The sequence below is a fragment of the Terrapene carolina genome, unplaced genomic scaffold (assembly GCF_002925995.2).
Source record: "Terrapene carolina triunguis isolate 2854851 unplaced genomic scaffold, T_m_triunguis-2.0 Scaffold210, whole genome shotgun sequence".
NCBI lineage: Eukaryota > Metazoa > Chordata > Testudines > Emydidae > Terrapene > Terrapene triunguis.
Window position 1 is genome coordinate 42,270,630 of NW_020664561.1, and position 16,400 is coordinate 42,287,029.

Consider the following 16,400-nt stretch of genomic DNA (forward strand, 5'->3'; position numbering starts at 1 on the left):
CGCGGTTCACCGTTCCCAGCCAATGGGAGCTGCGGGAGCCCGAAGCTCCCATTGGCTGGGAACGGCGAACCGCCGTCACAGGGAGCTGAGAGTCTCTATGCCTGCAGACACTCCAGGTAAACAAAACATCCTGTCCCACCAGTGGCTTGCCCTAACAGGGGGAGCCAAAATTGCCAACCCTGGAAATATAGGGTCGGCTTATAAAAGGGTCATACAGTTTTTGCTATTTTTACCTAACCATCTTGGGGGGGTCGGCTTATAAATGAACGGGTTAATGAACGAGTATATATTGTAAGTAACTCAAAATCAGATAGCCAACCTACCTAAAAATGAGGTATAGTTACACATTTACCACCCCACCCCACCAAAAAATCCTGGAAACACTTAACCATGTGCTTAACTTTTCGCATGAGTAGTCTCATAGAAGCCAACTGGGTCTACTCTCATGTGATTCTGTGAAGTTGGGATCCAAAGTCCACTGAAAGTCCATTGACTTCACTGACTAGGAAAATTCATTCATAATACTTTTTCCTTCTAAACTGCAGGATCCCCACACACACACCCCTGAATTAGAATTATGGCCATCCTAATTTCCATATATAAGACCCAAGAACAATGTTTTAAGGGAGCAAGGACAATTATCAGTACTTCAACTATTCCTGGCTATTATTCATCCAAAGGAATAATTATCCCTTGGTTCAGCTTTCCAAGAAGTCACCTATTTAATTTTGCTCTTGTGTTTTAAAAAAGACTTCTCAATAAAAAATTGCCTTTTCATTTTAGTTGTTCATAAAAGAATCTCTAATAGTAACAGAAAATGACCTATATCACAGAGGGGAGAAAAAGCTCATTATTCATACTTCAGGCCACCAAAGAAAAAAAATGATAAAGCTTATGAGTACTCGTTTGAAGGCATGCACAATGTTTCCTGCTAAACCTTAATTATATTTTCAGTACATATACTATAGTGTTCTGAAACAAGCCAAACTACAGTGAACCAGGAATAACCAATTTCAGTATTTACCAAAATATGTCGCTTTATAGGTATAATTAAAACATAAGAAAAAAAAAAAGAACTTTGCTCAGCTTTTGGGAACTTTTGCTAGGCATTTCTTTACATTTAGATTAAACAAGAGAACATAACTGAAATTCTTAGAAAAAGCCATTCAAATTACGTAAGTAAAAAAAGGCAGGTTGGGCAATCATATCATGTCAGTGAGCCAAAAAGTGTGACACTGCTGGTTTGCCTTGAAGCGTCAATTACATACACATTTCAGTTTTGAAAACTCAGAATTTTAACTTTGTATTTGCATCAACATAAAAGAGGAATGCTCTAAAAAACTGAAACTACAGCAATTCCTACTATAAAATTACTACTCCATTGCATGCATAAATACTCACAGCTATTTATAAAGGTATTTTTAAAAAGAATCTAGGAAAAAGTATCAAAGGCATCAAACCATTTTTTACATTGCTAAGAGAACGTATCAGTCAATGTTATCTAAGACTTATAAATTTGATAGTTACTGTACTTTTCTGTATGTTCCCTATGCATGGTATTTAGCCAATATAATAAATAGGCCTAAAGATTTAACAACACAGAGGAATCTGAATCCCAAAGATTTCCTTTTACCTTTAATAAACCATTGTCCAACTCATTCAATAATGGAATATTCTACATGGGTCAATGATGGCAGTTCAGGCAAACAAAAGAAGTCTTTATGCTCCATCTAGACATTGCAAGGTGCTTATTCAATTTCTTCTGCATCAGGAGCAGTGTTCCTTACCTAATATGTATACATTTGCTGAGTGTTATTCAGCCTTTGTTGCTTCTGACCCTCACTTGGCATTTAATTCCCAGTCCACCAGGGTATTCATGCTTGATAGCACTGATGCACATACTGAATGCTTTATTTATGTAATGGTACAGGGAATGAAGCTATAAACAGTATAAGACAATATCCAGTTTACAGATGCTAATGGCTAGTGTCACAGCATTACTGACCCATATCTACAGCAGTAAATATGTCATTGGAATTTAGAGAACGCAATATAACAATTGCAGATAAACATTAAAATAAAGGAAAAATGAAAGTCTCAGATACATTTTCGATTCCAGGTTTGCATTTTAAATTTTTCAGAAATATTCATAGCACTGAAATTGCCCCACTTATTTTTTTCTACCCTCTACCTTTCAAAAACCAGGCATTTGTCCTCACTATTTAAGTGCCAGGATGACTCTGGTAGTCCTCCTCCCACCCTCCCAAAAATGGTCACTAACTATTCAAAACAACTGAAATTACAACTGAAGCTAACGCTTATAAATGTATCCCCAAGTGCAGCTACGAAGAGTTGTTTTAATCGGTGATGTCCAGTGACTAAAAAGTCTAGAGCTGATTTAAAACATATGACATACAACTTGATAGTTTGCATAAGAGAAGTACTGACCCTTAGTCTTTTGAGACAGCTTCATTATTTATACGTATATGTAAATCAACTAAAGAGGCAAGGTCTTTTTCTTGTTTAAGATAAGTTATTTCATAGCAGTGAGTATCATGATTTTTATTCAAATGTTCTCTCAAAAGAATCTTTTTATCTAAAAGTAATTAAATAATATTTCACCAAAAGACTATGAAGTTGACCAACATAGTCATGACCTATTGACATTTCCCCATCTACTAAAGTGCATACACTGACTAAAGAGAAATATTACACATGCTAATAGATGACAATAGTAAGACAGATTTCAGAAGAACTTAGATTATTCTGAAAGCTTGGAACTTAACATCCGTAACAGTCTGTATCTTCTTCCCCCCTTTTTTTTTTTTAATTATGTCTTTTAAAAAGGCCCCCTGCTGTGTTTTTGAAATACTAAATGGCCTCCACAGCTATGTGACATAATTCATTCTAATTCATGATTATTTTCAAACCATTCCCGGTTTCCCAGAAGCTACTTAAAAGAAAAAAAATATCCTTTCCCCTATTTAAATTGTATATTTTCAGGTATAAATTTTACAGAACAGTATCTGAGGTACAGTCACAGCACATGCTGTTGCTGCATTTCCATTAAGAAACATAATGAAAAAAATCAGACACATGCTGGTTTTTAAAACTTGCTCTTCTAGGTACAGACCGGGAGTGTTAAAATTCCATCTTCCCTGTGGAGTGAATTCTATTGAACAACATTTGGCTTCTGTTAAATAAAAAAAAAAAAATACTCCCTTCATGTAGGGCAGGTGGAATTTTAAGACTCCAGAACTATGCCTTAAAAAGCACAGATTTCTGCTGAGTATGGTAGGTACTGCGTTGTACTTACAGTACTTTCAAGGAGCTGACACCTGCATTTACCCATCAACTGTACTTTTTAACTTTTACTTTTACCATTGTATCATACTTTTGAAATCCTAAAAAGCTACAGAAAAGATGAGGTCATCTTGTATAATCAAACCAGCACAGGATTGGTCCCAACGTCATATTGCAGCACTGTTTAATGACTTCTCTCCGTCTCCCCTCTCCATTTCCAAAACAGGATATTAATGAGATAAAAAAAATATTCTAACTTGAGATCATGTCATCTGCATGCTAGAATTACCCCTTCTTTTACTGAGGGAAGCAGAGCACTAACATGACAGAGAGGGGAAGGGAATAGTAGCTTGCCCAGGGTCATAACAAACAAGCATTAAACAAAAGCAGCATATATTCATGAATTTGTAACTAATCAAAATGTGCCAAGCACTGTACATAATGTGCCAAGCACTGTACATAATGTTCCAAGCACTGTTTGTGGCACATCTAAGAGAAAGGCAGGCTAATCCAGAAAGAAAGCAGTATCTGATTTTCTGGACAGTGTTTCTGATATGATGTAGCTTGGGTTCTGTTTATCTGGAATAATGCTTGACAGCTGCATCCCCCAAGCACATGCTCTGATACAATGTCCCAAGATGGGTAAAGCATGTATAACAAAATGAAATTTAAAGCAAGACAGCCAAATCAGACTGATTCACAGAGTACTTTCTTGACTGATAGACATAAGGACAGTCTCTTGGAAACTAGCAGAGAAATCAGCACCTCTGGTGCAGAGTTCAATGTCATTTTTAGTCCCCCCCCCCCCCCTTTTTTTTTTTTAAACATTGAGTTTTAATGGCACATTAAGAAGCAGGCTGACAGAATCAATAGAATTTAAGATGCTCTCGTAATCTGGGTTTAACACTGTAGTAACACCTTTAATCAAAGATATAGAACCCTCTGTGGCATTTTGACATCTACATCTATCATTTAGATACTGCTTTTATCAAACTGAATTAACAACTTTAGTCAATAATTAAAACCTGGCTGCCCAAAATGTCAGGGTAAAACTAGTCTGACACTTTATCGTTCTTATAAAAGCATCATTTTAATCTACACATTCTGCCAGCTGTTTTGTGGGGTTATAATAAAAGTGATCAAGATGGGATAAAATGCTACTGGGAACCGTAGAACAGCAGAAGAAACTTGGTGCCAGTTTTTCTCCATGGAAATTAACTGTAGCTATAAAAATTGGTGATCACCCCAAATTTATAAGCAGAGGTCTTACTATAAACTTTGAGCCAACCTAGGTTCTATCCTATTCTTTTCTTAAATAGAGTCATAAAAATCTTTCAATTTCCATGGGAAAAAAGGGGAGTAAAAATCCTGAGTTCTATACCTGTTTGTCTCTGAGCCAACCTATGACCTTGAGACAGTCACATAATCTCTTTGCCTCAGTTTCCCTATCTGTAAATGGGGATAGAAGTAGCTAGTTTCTTATATCACAAGGTGTTGGGAGTATCTGTTAATAGTGTGTGAAGAGCTTGAATATCCTCAGATGAAAAGTGTTGTATAATATTATAAATTATGATTATTAAAATGCAAATTTCAGGTGAAGCAACAACTATGGATATTTCACACATAAAAATATCATCACAGAAAATCAATCATGTTTTATCACGTTACTATTGGGGTCGGTGTACAAGCCTATCTTCAAAAGGCATGACTTTTTGAAAATGCAGGTGTGAGTGTGGGATGGGGAAGTGGTAATCTTATGTGAAAGACTCTGCTTATATGTGTAATTCATACTGCTGAAGTCAGAATAATTTGAGAGCTCAGTTTTCCACAGCCTGTATAAATGGTGTGTTTTGTTTCAGAGACTGTCTCCTTCACTGAAATGTTGGGAACACGTATACCATTATGTCAAAATAAAAATGGCAATATTAAAAAAAAAAAACCTTGATTCTGCGTTTAAAAAATATGCTACATTTCAGTAACTGTGTTTTATACTGCTACTGTGCTTTTGGTTATTTATGACTTTTATTGATATGTATCTTTGTTCCATCCAGTCTCTTTTCTTACTAATTGCTCAAACAGTCTGAATGAGAGAGGTAATTACCGCTAGAGGAGAGAAGAACAATTACCCTCATAAACTCTTACGTAGAAAAACTCTTTGATCATGTTGTATGTCTTACAGTCTAAAATATAGGAGAATAGGCATTTCAGAATGTCCTGCCACAGTATAGACCCTACCGTAAAATACTGCCACGGGGCCAAATTCTGTGCTCAGATTTATACACTTGGTTCCTTATTAATTTAAGCAGGAGCCCCACACTAGGATTTGAAGGCAGAACAGATTTATTCAGTGCTGACAGTGTGCAGCATTGGGCAACATGTAGAGGAAGACAGAGAGAGTAAGAGTCAAGGGCAGGGACTAAGTATAAACAATGATGAAATATGCCAAATCCTAAATATTTGCACTCATAACAGGAGGTGGTGCTGACATGTTCTTCAACTCTGCTAAGTGAAAATGGTTATAAGACAATTTTTTTTTTCATATTGTATCAATATGCTTGCAGAATGCAGGTTAAGTTTCTTGCCTAGAAATTTTATTCATATGACTCAGATCCACAATATCCAGCTGGCGTGTAGGTTGCTAGAGCTGAGACAACACAAAAAGCAAGTTTCTAGGTTAAAAATGTAGCCCTCCCATCCTTTACCCACTTCAGATACACTAATGTGAACCTGTGTAGCTAAATTTCATAAAGAAAAAATGGAAGGCTGTTTCAATTAGAAAGGAATGGCACTATCCAATCGGTCAAAGTAAAGAAGGGCTATGAGAATGTCTGTACTTCTATTAAAGAATGCTTCCTTATCTTGGCTGGCCACTTCAATGCCATTAACTTGAATGCCTTGATACTTAAGGAAGTTTGGAAATTACCCAGAGAAGAAAACACTGCTAAAAAAAAAAAAAGAGAGAGAGATTAACTATGAATAACATCTCAAAATATTTTTGGGGTGGACAAGCCAGAAATATAAAGCAGCACCTAGTGGGCAAGCTAAGGGGGAGAAAAAAATCTATAAGAGTACGGGAAGACATGTCCACCATGTTTAAGTCTCTCCCAAGACTGTTGATGTAAGGATCCAACATTTACTGAGAGAGTCACAGGGCTGGATTTAATGATGTACATGTTATCACTTTTAGCCTTTTACGTATTAGCAATTCTGATCAAATGCAATACACAAAGTAGATAAATTATAACCAAATACATTACTAGCATGTGCACAGTGCTGATTAGGCTGTTTCTATTATACATTTTAAAAGTGTTCTGTGTTTACAATTTTAAAAGCAAATAAAATGTTTGTTTTAATTTGTAAATGCCAAACATAAACAGCATTTAGGAGAAAACAAAAAGCTACTGCTAACAGCAGCCATGTTCACAATACAGCCACAAGCCAAAAATCCTTAAGTCTATCTTACAAAAATTAACTGGGATACTTACTATCTGTTTTCTAGTATTTTAAAATTTTAAATTTCGTTTTTTGTGAGGTCAGGTTTACACTATAAACTTACATCCGTATAACCACATAGCTCAGGTGTGTGAAAAATCCACACCACTGAGCAATGCAGTTATACCGACCTAATCCTCTGTGTAGACAGTGCTCTGTCAACAGGAGGGCTTCTCCCATTGACAGAACTACCACCTCTCATGGAGGTGGATTAACTACGCCGACAGGAGAACTTCTCCCATCGGCATTGCAGCATCTTTGCTGAAGCGCTACAGTGATGCAGCTGTGCCACTGAAGCCTTTTCAGAGTACACCTACCCTGAGTCGCAGCAGAAGCACCAAGTAAGTAGGAATGTTTATCAATCTATATAGACTAATCGGATCTGTAGAGCGGTTCTTTAGAATAAGAACAGCTGAGATGGTAGACTATTTTTCTCAGAATTTAAAAGTTTAAAGACATTTTTACAGAAGGTAAAACTTTGTTAGGCTGCAGCTTTGCATCTCTCTTTCAAAGAGGACTTTCTCTCTATTTTTAATATTATTTGTTACAAAAATGCCTAAGGACCCTGGAAGAAATCATCTCAACTGTACTATACACATAGCAAAAAACAGTCATTAACCAAAAGAGCTTACAATTTAAATAGACAAGGAAGAAAAAGTATAAGAAAGGAAGTATAGGAAACTGACGCAAAGAGACATTGAGTTGCCCAAGGTCAAATGGAAATCTGTAGCAGAGTCAGAAACTGAACCAACATTTCATGAGTTTGGAAAGTCCCAAACAGGTACCTCAATTAATCACAAGACCACCCTTCTTCTGCCAGTCCAGCAAGTGACCACATATTGAGTGGAAAAAGCAAATCTTCACAGGGTACAAGACCTCTTTTGCTGTGTATATTTCAGAATACAACTGTTAACTCCTTTAGAATATTTGGCTCCTGGTTTCCTCCCAGAAGAGGAGTAGTTAATCACAAAAGCTAAGTCTTTGGACATTTTGGGAATGAATTTCGGGTCTCACATGACTTCCATGAAGTATTAGAGATAGCCTTAGTCACTGTTAAGCAAAAGGAAGAAACTAGACAACACAATCTCCTTGTACTAGGTGAGATCTCGGAAAAAACTGAAATGAGAAAGGAAGGGACAATCCCAAGAATCTCTGTTATTGGAGGTTTTAAGAACAAGTTAGAACATCTGTCGAGGATGGTCTACGCATACTTGGCCCTTCTTTAGTACAGGGGGCTGAACTAGATGTCCTCTTGAGGTCCCCTGCAGCCCTGCATTTCTATGAATCAGTGATTTAGAGAAAGTAGTCAGCATGTGCCAAGTTGCCATTTCCCTCCTGAACTTAGTACTGGAAATACTACAGTATCTCATGGACAACTGGGGTAACATTTAGCAAATGTTGAAGCCTCTGAGCTCCATTCCTTGTCCTTTAAAATCCTTCTTCTAGTTGCCATTATGTTGGCCTAAATGGCTAGTGCTCTGGAAACGCTACTTTCTGACCCCATTTGGCCAGGATTAAGGTGGTTCAACAATCTCCTTGAGAAGCCACCTATCCTAGTGCTTAACTATTCTTATAGTTAGGCAGTTTTTTCTAATATCCAATCTCAATCTTCCTGGTTGCAGATTAAGCCAATTACTTTTTGGCCTATCTTCCGTGGACATGGAGAACAAATGATCAGACTTTTTTGTGTGTGTTTGTTTTGTTCTGTGCTTATACAGAGCCTAGCACAATGGCATCCTGGTCCGTGACTGGAGCGCCTAGGCACTACTATAATACAGATAAATAAATAATCTCTTTATTCAATCTGGCTTGGGTTATGTATTTTTGCGAAAATAGTTTGGTGTTCTTCTTGCTAAAAATTGTTTTTCCCCCCTAAGTTTTCAATGTACTGCTAGTACAACAGGCATAAAAATTGGCAGAGGAATAGTTAAACTCGCTGTTTTAATTGTCTTCACTCACAGGTTTGTTCCTGCATGATCAATCCCAGTTGAGTTTGTACTGCAGTTGTAACCATCTGTCTCTCAATAAGACGTATGAAATAGCAACTACAAAAAATGAGAATGGATAGAATTGGTTGATCTGACTTCTTTCTCTGGCTACTGGGGAATGAAAAGATCAGCTCTCCACTATCTATTTCTGCCTGATCTGGGGCACCTTTTGGACCTCTTACAGGGAAAGGCAGAGCGAAGAGCTCTGCGGCTTTACCTGGCCTGCAAGCATTGTACCCTTATTCTCTGAAAATCCTGCCATGCCTGGTCTAAGAATTGCCTGAGGAACTGACCTCTGCTACCATGTCAGTGGGTGCTTTGGAGGCCTGTAGAAAATTCATTGATATGATACACTTCTTGGCCTTTAATAATAAATTATACCTACCTCTTATATAGTGTATTTTTATAAGTAGATCTCAAAGAGCTTTACAAAGGAGGGCAGTATCATTATCCCCATTCTACAGATGGGGAAACTGAGGCAAAGGGAGAGGATGTGACTTGCCCAAGGTCACCCATCAGGTTAGCAGCAGAGCCAGAAATAGAAAAAAGGTCTTCTGAGTCCCAGTCCAGTGCTTTATTATCTAGGTCACATTTAACCATTTCCATTGGTTTGATAGACTTCAGGTAGGAACAGGAACTGAAAAATCTTACTCTGACTGTCTCTCAGGGCCAGATTTTTAAAGGTTTTTAGGCACCTAAAGATGCAGATAAGTGTCTACTGGGATTTTCAAAAGTGCCTAAATTCCTAACTCTCACCAGTGGGAGTTGGCATCTAGGCATGGTTGAAAATTCCACTAGGTGCCTATCTGCATCTTTAGGCATCTAAATACCTTTTAAAAATCTGGCTCTCAGTGAATAGTGAATACTCAAACAAGAGACAAGGAGAGAAATTAAGTCTTGTAGTACCAAAATCCTTAAAGCAAAATGATTGGTGGTGCTGTCTGCCACTCGACTGATATAAGCTGCAACTGTCAATATTTAGCTGGACTGATGGATCTAAGAGTGCAAATTCAGGTTTCAATTTACATTATCAATAGCTAATTTAAACCAAAATATTTTCCCTTAAACAGTTAATTGTTCTCAGAACTACATATTACATTCTCCGAGACTGAAAATCAATATGGCTTAAGATCATGGAACTTTTTAAACTGACTGTAGGGAGATGGTTCCAATTATCACAAATATGGCATTTTATTTTAGATAGGTATAAATTCACAGAAATATGTATTGCAAACAATTTAGACAAACAAACACAAACAGAAGAGGGGTAATAGAAAGCGATCCAAATCTAAATCCTTAGATCAAAACCAGAATGTTAATTCTTTGAAGCCAACCAGCCACTAACAGCACAGGCTGTTGCACATTACACTTTAAATTGGGGTGAAGGAGGTTAAAACATTTGTCTCAACATTTCTGCTACTCTTAAGGCTTAGCAGTATTTGGTATACTACTTTTGCCTGCTAAGACTGTTTCTCTAGCCTCTGTTGCATGAGTTTCTAAAGAGAACTATGCGTTAATATATGAAGAGCTGGAAATAATTTTCACAATAAAAAAAGAACGGCTACATATGACATACATCCAGTGCCTAAACCCTACACATGCAATAGCTTAAGCTTATGAAGACTGATGTGTAGAAACTTGATGAGCAAACTGGTGCCCAGCAAGTTTCCCACTAAGAAAACATCCAAAAATATCCAGGAAAGCAAGCAAATTAAGTATCTCAAAAGCCTGAAAAACGTATGCAAGACCAATGACTTAATAATACTATCATAAATAGCACTTCCATGTCCAGAACAATTTACAAACATTAATTAACCCTCACAATATCTTGGACAGTTAGGTGAATATTTTCTGCTTTTTTACAGATGGGTAAAACATGGGCAGAATGATCAAGTTATTTGCCCAAAATTATAGAGGGAGTCCACAGAAGAGCCAGGTTTAAGACTTAGGGGTTTCTATACCTCAAACCATTACTCTCACTGGAAGGGATCCTGGTATGTTTCATGCTGCAACAAACCTCAAATGCCAAAGGAAACTATCTAAAAAAAGAGAATTCACTTGTTAAGTCATTTCTTCTGACATCTGCTTCACAAAATGTCTGTTTGTAAACCAACTAAGCACAGATTAGACTAAAAACACAGCAGCTACCAACAGGATAGCACACACAAAAAAATCCTCTCTCTCTAGTGGAGATATGGGAAAGCTATCCTGAAGCTACACTCTTTTAGAGGAGACAAGTCTGAACAATGGCCAAACCGAAAGCTACCCGATACAAATTAGTCTGCCTGGAAAAATGTGAAGGCTTCCAGGCTCTTCCACACAAAACTCAGAGGCTTTGTCTTGACAAGGAAAAGTGATCAAGCTTATATTGGGCCTAATTTACACATGCTAATTAGCCTGACCTAAATACTATCTTTTTCCTGGTGTAGATGCAGAGAAACACCTTGTAGCTCAATTTAGTTAGTTGAGCCTATGGTAGAAAACTGATCACCTAGAAATTTTACCTGTCTCTACACTAGGAAAAAAGACACTGTTTAGGTTAGGCTAATTAGCATGTGTTGGCTAAGTCTCACCTAAATTTTACTATTTTGCTTACATCAAGACAAAGTGAGAGAGACATCAACCAGCTTGCAATGGAGAACTTCTTACCCAAGAGAGTATTCTTATTGTCTCAGGGTATGTCTACACTACCCATCGGATCAGTGGGCAGTGATCGATCCAGCGGGGATCGATTTATCGCATCTAGTCTAGATGCAATAAATCGACCCCCGAGCACTCTCCCGTCAACTCCTGTACTCCAGCGCCACGAGAGGCGCAAGTAAAGTCGACGGGGGTGCGGCAGCAGTCAACTCACCGTGGTGAAGACACCATGGTAAGTCAATCTAAGTATATCAACTTCAGCTACGTTATTCACGTAGCTGAAGTTGCATAACTTAGATCGATCCCCCTCCTCTCCCTCCCCCCAGTGTAGACTAGGGCTAAGTGCTAGCCCTGCAAATTTGGATTTTACTCTTTATCCTAGACATCTACTATTTTTATGTCAGTAGAGGACATTGTGATATCCAGTTCTTCCTGCCATTTAGAGGAAAGCTGCTGTCTTGTTATCCTTTGCTATTAATTCTCCCTCCTCTCACTTATGGTCCAAAACATATATGAAGCTACAACCAGGGACCGAGTTGTCTGCTTCAGTCTGTAGGGTGTTTTCAAAGAATCACATGGAGAATTAACCCTTGAAATATCCTAATGAGATCCTTTGAAAACATACCTATCTAACTGAAACAGACAGTTTTCAGTCACATTTTAATATATATTAATGGTACATTTATAAATAAATTTATAAAGCATTAATAAATGTTTAATAGATGTTATAAGCATGTTACAGACCTGAATAGTATGTACTGGTGGCAGTTAAGCTCTGGAATAGGTTTCCAAGGGAGGTTGTGGAATCCCCATCACTGGAAGTTTTTAAGAATAGGTTGGACAAACACCTGCCAGGGATGGTCTAGGTTTACTTGGTCCTACCTCAGCACAGGAGGCTGGATTTCTCAACTTCTCACGGTCCCTCTCCAGCCCTACATTTCTATGATTCTATAAGCACATGGGAAGAAGGTATTATAGATAATTAGCAGCCGTAATTATAAGCAACCTGCAGATCTACTGAATTCTATAACAATCTATATTATATTAATCATTTATTAACCCTTTATAAACTATTTATAAAAGTGTACCCTTCATATAACACGCAACTCATTTTCTCCACTATGACTCCAAACTCATGTCTTGAACTTATCAATGACTTTATATGTAACTTCATGGTCCAAACGAAAGGAGCAGATACCTTTACTCCTTAGCTGTGTTCTTATGAAGACTCCTGAATGCTAATGTCATAAAGCAGTAACTGGCAGCCTAGTTGAAAGAAATATAGCTGGTGGAAGAGTGGTACAATAATTCTCAAGTTCTCATTGGCTGCATATAGACTACTGACAAGCTCAGAGAGGACTTTATAAATTTTGGACAACCTGCTTTGACAGAGCTTCCTTGTGGATCTCGAGAGAGTGATTAAAAGTGTAACCCTTATGAGAAAAGCAAAAACTATGAAAGAACAGATGTTGCAGCTACCCACAATAAAGCCAATATGTATACTGTAAATGTAACAGAGAAATCTGGGTGGTGGTTAAACAAGTGGCATGAAAAGTCCTCTGGCTTCTTTGACTGCACTGATTAATTAATAGGCCCAGGGAAGGATAACTCAGATCTCTGCATTACTGGATTATGAACAAAAAGGCAGCTTTTAATGTTCTGTGCTTAAAGCGCACAGTTTTTCAGTCATATTTTGCAAAGGATTGTAATATGAATTCTTAAAGAACTGTAAAAATATTAATTCCATTATATTCTGTTAGTGACTAGCTCTAGCCCACAAAGAGCTTGTAAGGCAAACACTTCTGTTTAAATGACAGATCAAAGAAGCATTACTAAAATGATGTAATCCCTTTAAACAGGAATCTGGAAAACAGAATGAGGAAAGGAAACCCTGATTCCTCTACTTCTCTAAACTATCAAATTGTATTTATTTTAACATGAAATTCTTTGTAAAGCTCTTACTGATATGTAAGTATTTTCCTTTCTCAAGAAGCACAAATGTAATAATCAGGTTGCTAAAAAAATACATTTTTCTTTAAGCATTACTTTGAATAGCAGTTTTCTTTACTTTTTCACATTCACAAGTTACACAGGAAGTGAAGAGTACTGACAGGCTTGTCCTTAGTACATTAGGGACTTTAAAACCTTGAATTTAATAAGAATTACACAGATGGATGCAGATACCTTTGGTGTTCTGTTTATTGTCCTTACTGCCACATGAGCACCTGCAGTCTTGCACTGTCCTACTAGGCATTCCTGAAAACACCTGGACAAGCTGTTTGCCCAAGCACTAAATACTGGAGATGATAAAAGATAATTAGCAAGTGAAACTATTCCTGGCACTACTTCGACATTATTGCAGAACTGCAGCAGCAAACTGGCACCTGGTAAAGGGAAATGCTAGATGTGATAATTCCAATTTACACATTCAGCACAACATTCTATCCGCCTGTCAATGTGAAACAGTTTCTCATTCAGTGATAACATAGATACCCCAAAAGAATGTTGTGTTGAAATGCTGACATGAAACTTTTATGTACATAACAGACCCTCTCTGGACCAGCTGCAACTGCCTTCTTTTCTTGCAGGGCATGTGTTGGCCATGCATTTTTTTAATTTAAAACAAAATCTGACTTTCAAAAAGTCCCTAAATAGAAGAGTATATTATACTCAAGTACCAAGCCCACAATGCACGGTTTGCACAGCAGAGAGAGCTATTTAATACACACGGAAGAGTTTGCTACATTTATGTGTGGTAAAATTTTCAACAGAATGTGTCAGTTACCAAATTATAGAAAAGTATTTGCAGCAGTTAGAAATAGACATTCATAACAATATTTTAAAGTAAAATATTATTGTACTCTCACTCATGTAACAAGAAAACATGCCACAATGTTCTGTGCACACCTCAAATGTGTAGATATTTTTCCAAAACATTTTCCAATGATCTCATAACATGAAATTATTTAAGTGTAACAAAAGTAGGAAGCCTGTGAAAGAACTGATGGGTCTGCTGGACATCAGGGAGCTAAGGGAGCAGTTAAGGAGAGTGAAGACAATGCAGAGAAAATGAATAATTTCCTCATCACAGATGGTGTTGGGTAGATAAGGATAAGAGGGCAGGGTGGAGAAAGATACAAGATTCCATATTTGGATTGGTAGTGTTCCATATATTTCTTCATGATCTGGAAATGGTGGTGACAACAAATGACATGACAGAGTCTGCTGATAATATAAAGTTATTTAGGTTAGTCAAGACTACAGAAGACTAAGAAACTTCACAGGGATCTCACAGAGAAAGGTTAATGGGTATCATGATGGTAAACAAAATTAAATGTTGTCAAATGCAAGGTAATTCACATTAGAAGGAATAATTTTAAACTATTTATAAGCATTGTTGTGTTCTAAACTAACTCTAATTACTCAGGAAAAGGACCTAACATGATTCAATGAAAACCTCTACTCCAGATACAATGGCAATAAAACAAACAAAATATTAAGATAAAGAATGGGATAGAAAACATTTTGAAAATGTAAATACTATAAACATTATTATATAAACTGATGGTTACCCAAGCTTGGAAAACTGTGTTCCATCCTGGTCACACTATCTAAAAGTTTATAGCAGAAACCTAAGGGGTCCAGAGATGGACAATGAAAAGCATTAGCCTTCATGAAACGCCCATGTAAAGTGAGAAGGAAAAGATTGGGACTGTTTCGTTTAGAGAGGAGACGAGAGTAAGAGGACAGAAGAGAGGTATATAAAATGATTGTAGAGAGAAGGTAAATAGCATACTCCTACTTCCTTTCTTTTATTACACAAGAACAAGGAGACACTGAATGAAATTGAAAGGCGAATTTAAAACTGATTACAGTAAATACATTTTTTACACACTGCACAAACTGTGGAACTCAGTGCCATAATATCGAGTCCAAGAACTTAGCAGGAAATAAAAAAGGATTAGACATTTAGTTGAATAAGACCACCACTCAGTTATAGTCATATCATATGGAATATAACTGTATATAGTGTTATGTTTTAAAGCAGAACTATAAACCCTCATGTTTAAACATGTAAACCAATTACTAACTGATAAGATTAGGAAGGAACTTCCACTATTGGCAGGTCACCTTTTTTATACCTTAGCATCTAACTCTGACCACTGCTGAAGACAAAATTCTGGATTAGAGGGACTACTGATACAATCTGGTATAATTTTTGGTTCCTATTGGAATTACATTGTGGAGCCCTGAAAGGTTTGTCTGTAAACTCAGGCCCAAAGATCTGTTTAAAGGACCAGCTTGTTAATTTGGATAAATTGAGAAGGCCTGATTCTCTTCTGATGCTGGTAAATTATATGCATCCGAAGAAGTGGGCTGTAGCCCACGAAAGCTTATGCTCTAATAAATTTGTTAGTCTCTAAGGTGCCACAAGTACTCCTGTTCTTTTTTTAGTAAATTAGAAGCAACTCCACTGAAATCTATAGAATTGCATTGTTGTGAACCTGAGGTGAGTGAGACGTGAACATGGAGTGTGCTTGTTCCAAAGGATTTTTTGAGCAGAGGACTGGAAATGCTACAAGTTTCTTCATTATCATTCCATAGTGAGGCAGGGCAGGTAAGCAGAGTTTCCCCCGCCACTATGGAGTGGGCAGAAAGTTTGGGGGGGGGGGAAATAGGGGAGTCCACACATCTCTAGTCCATACATCTCTAGAAGCCACAGCCATCTAAATGGCTCTCTCTCTCCCTGGCATCCTCTGGCTCTGCTGCTAGGGGCTTCCCCACTGGCCACTTCCCTGGGATTCCCTTCAAGAAGGTTTTCTGAGCACAAATTAATGGGACCTAAATTCATGACAACAATCACTTGGTTTGCAGTCCCAAAGGGTGACTGGGTAGTGATGCTATGGAGAGGCACTCAGAAGCCTATTCCATTTGCACCAGAAAACCAAGATTCCTGAGGAACTCCTCGAGAGGTAC

The 16,400-nt window shown here is 37.5% G+C and overlaps 1 protein-coding gene across 9 annotated transcripts in view; it reads right to left on the reverse strand.

The window, feature by feature from the left end:
- Positions 1 to 16,400, reverse strand: part of LOC112103319 (adhesion G protein-coupled receptor L2) — a 185,969-nt gene that overhangs the window by 120,701 nt on the left and 48,868 nt on the right. The gene's annotated exons all lie outside the window — the stretch shown is intronic.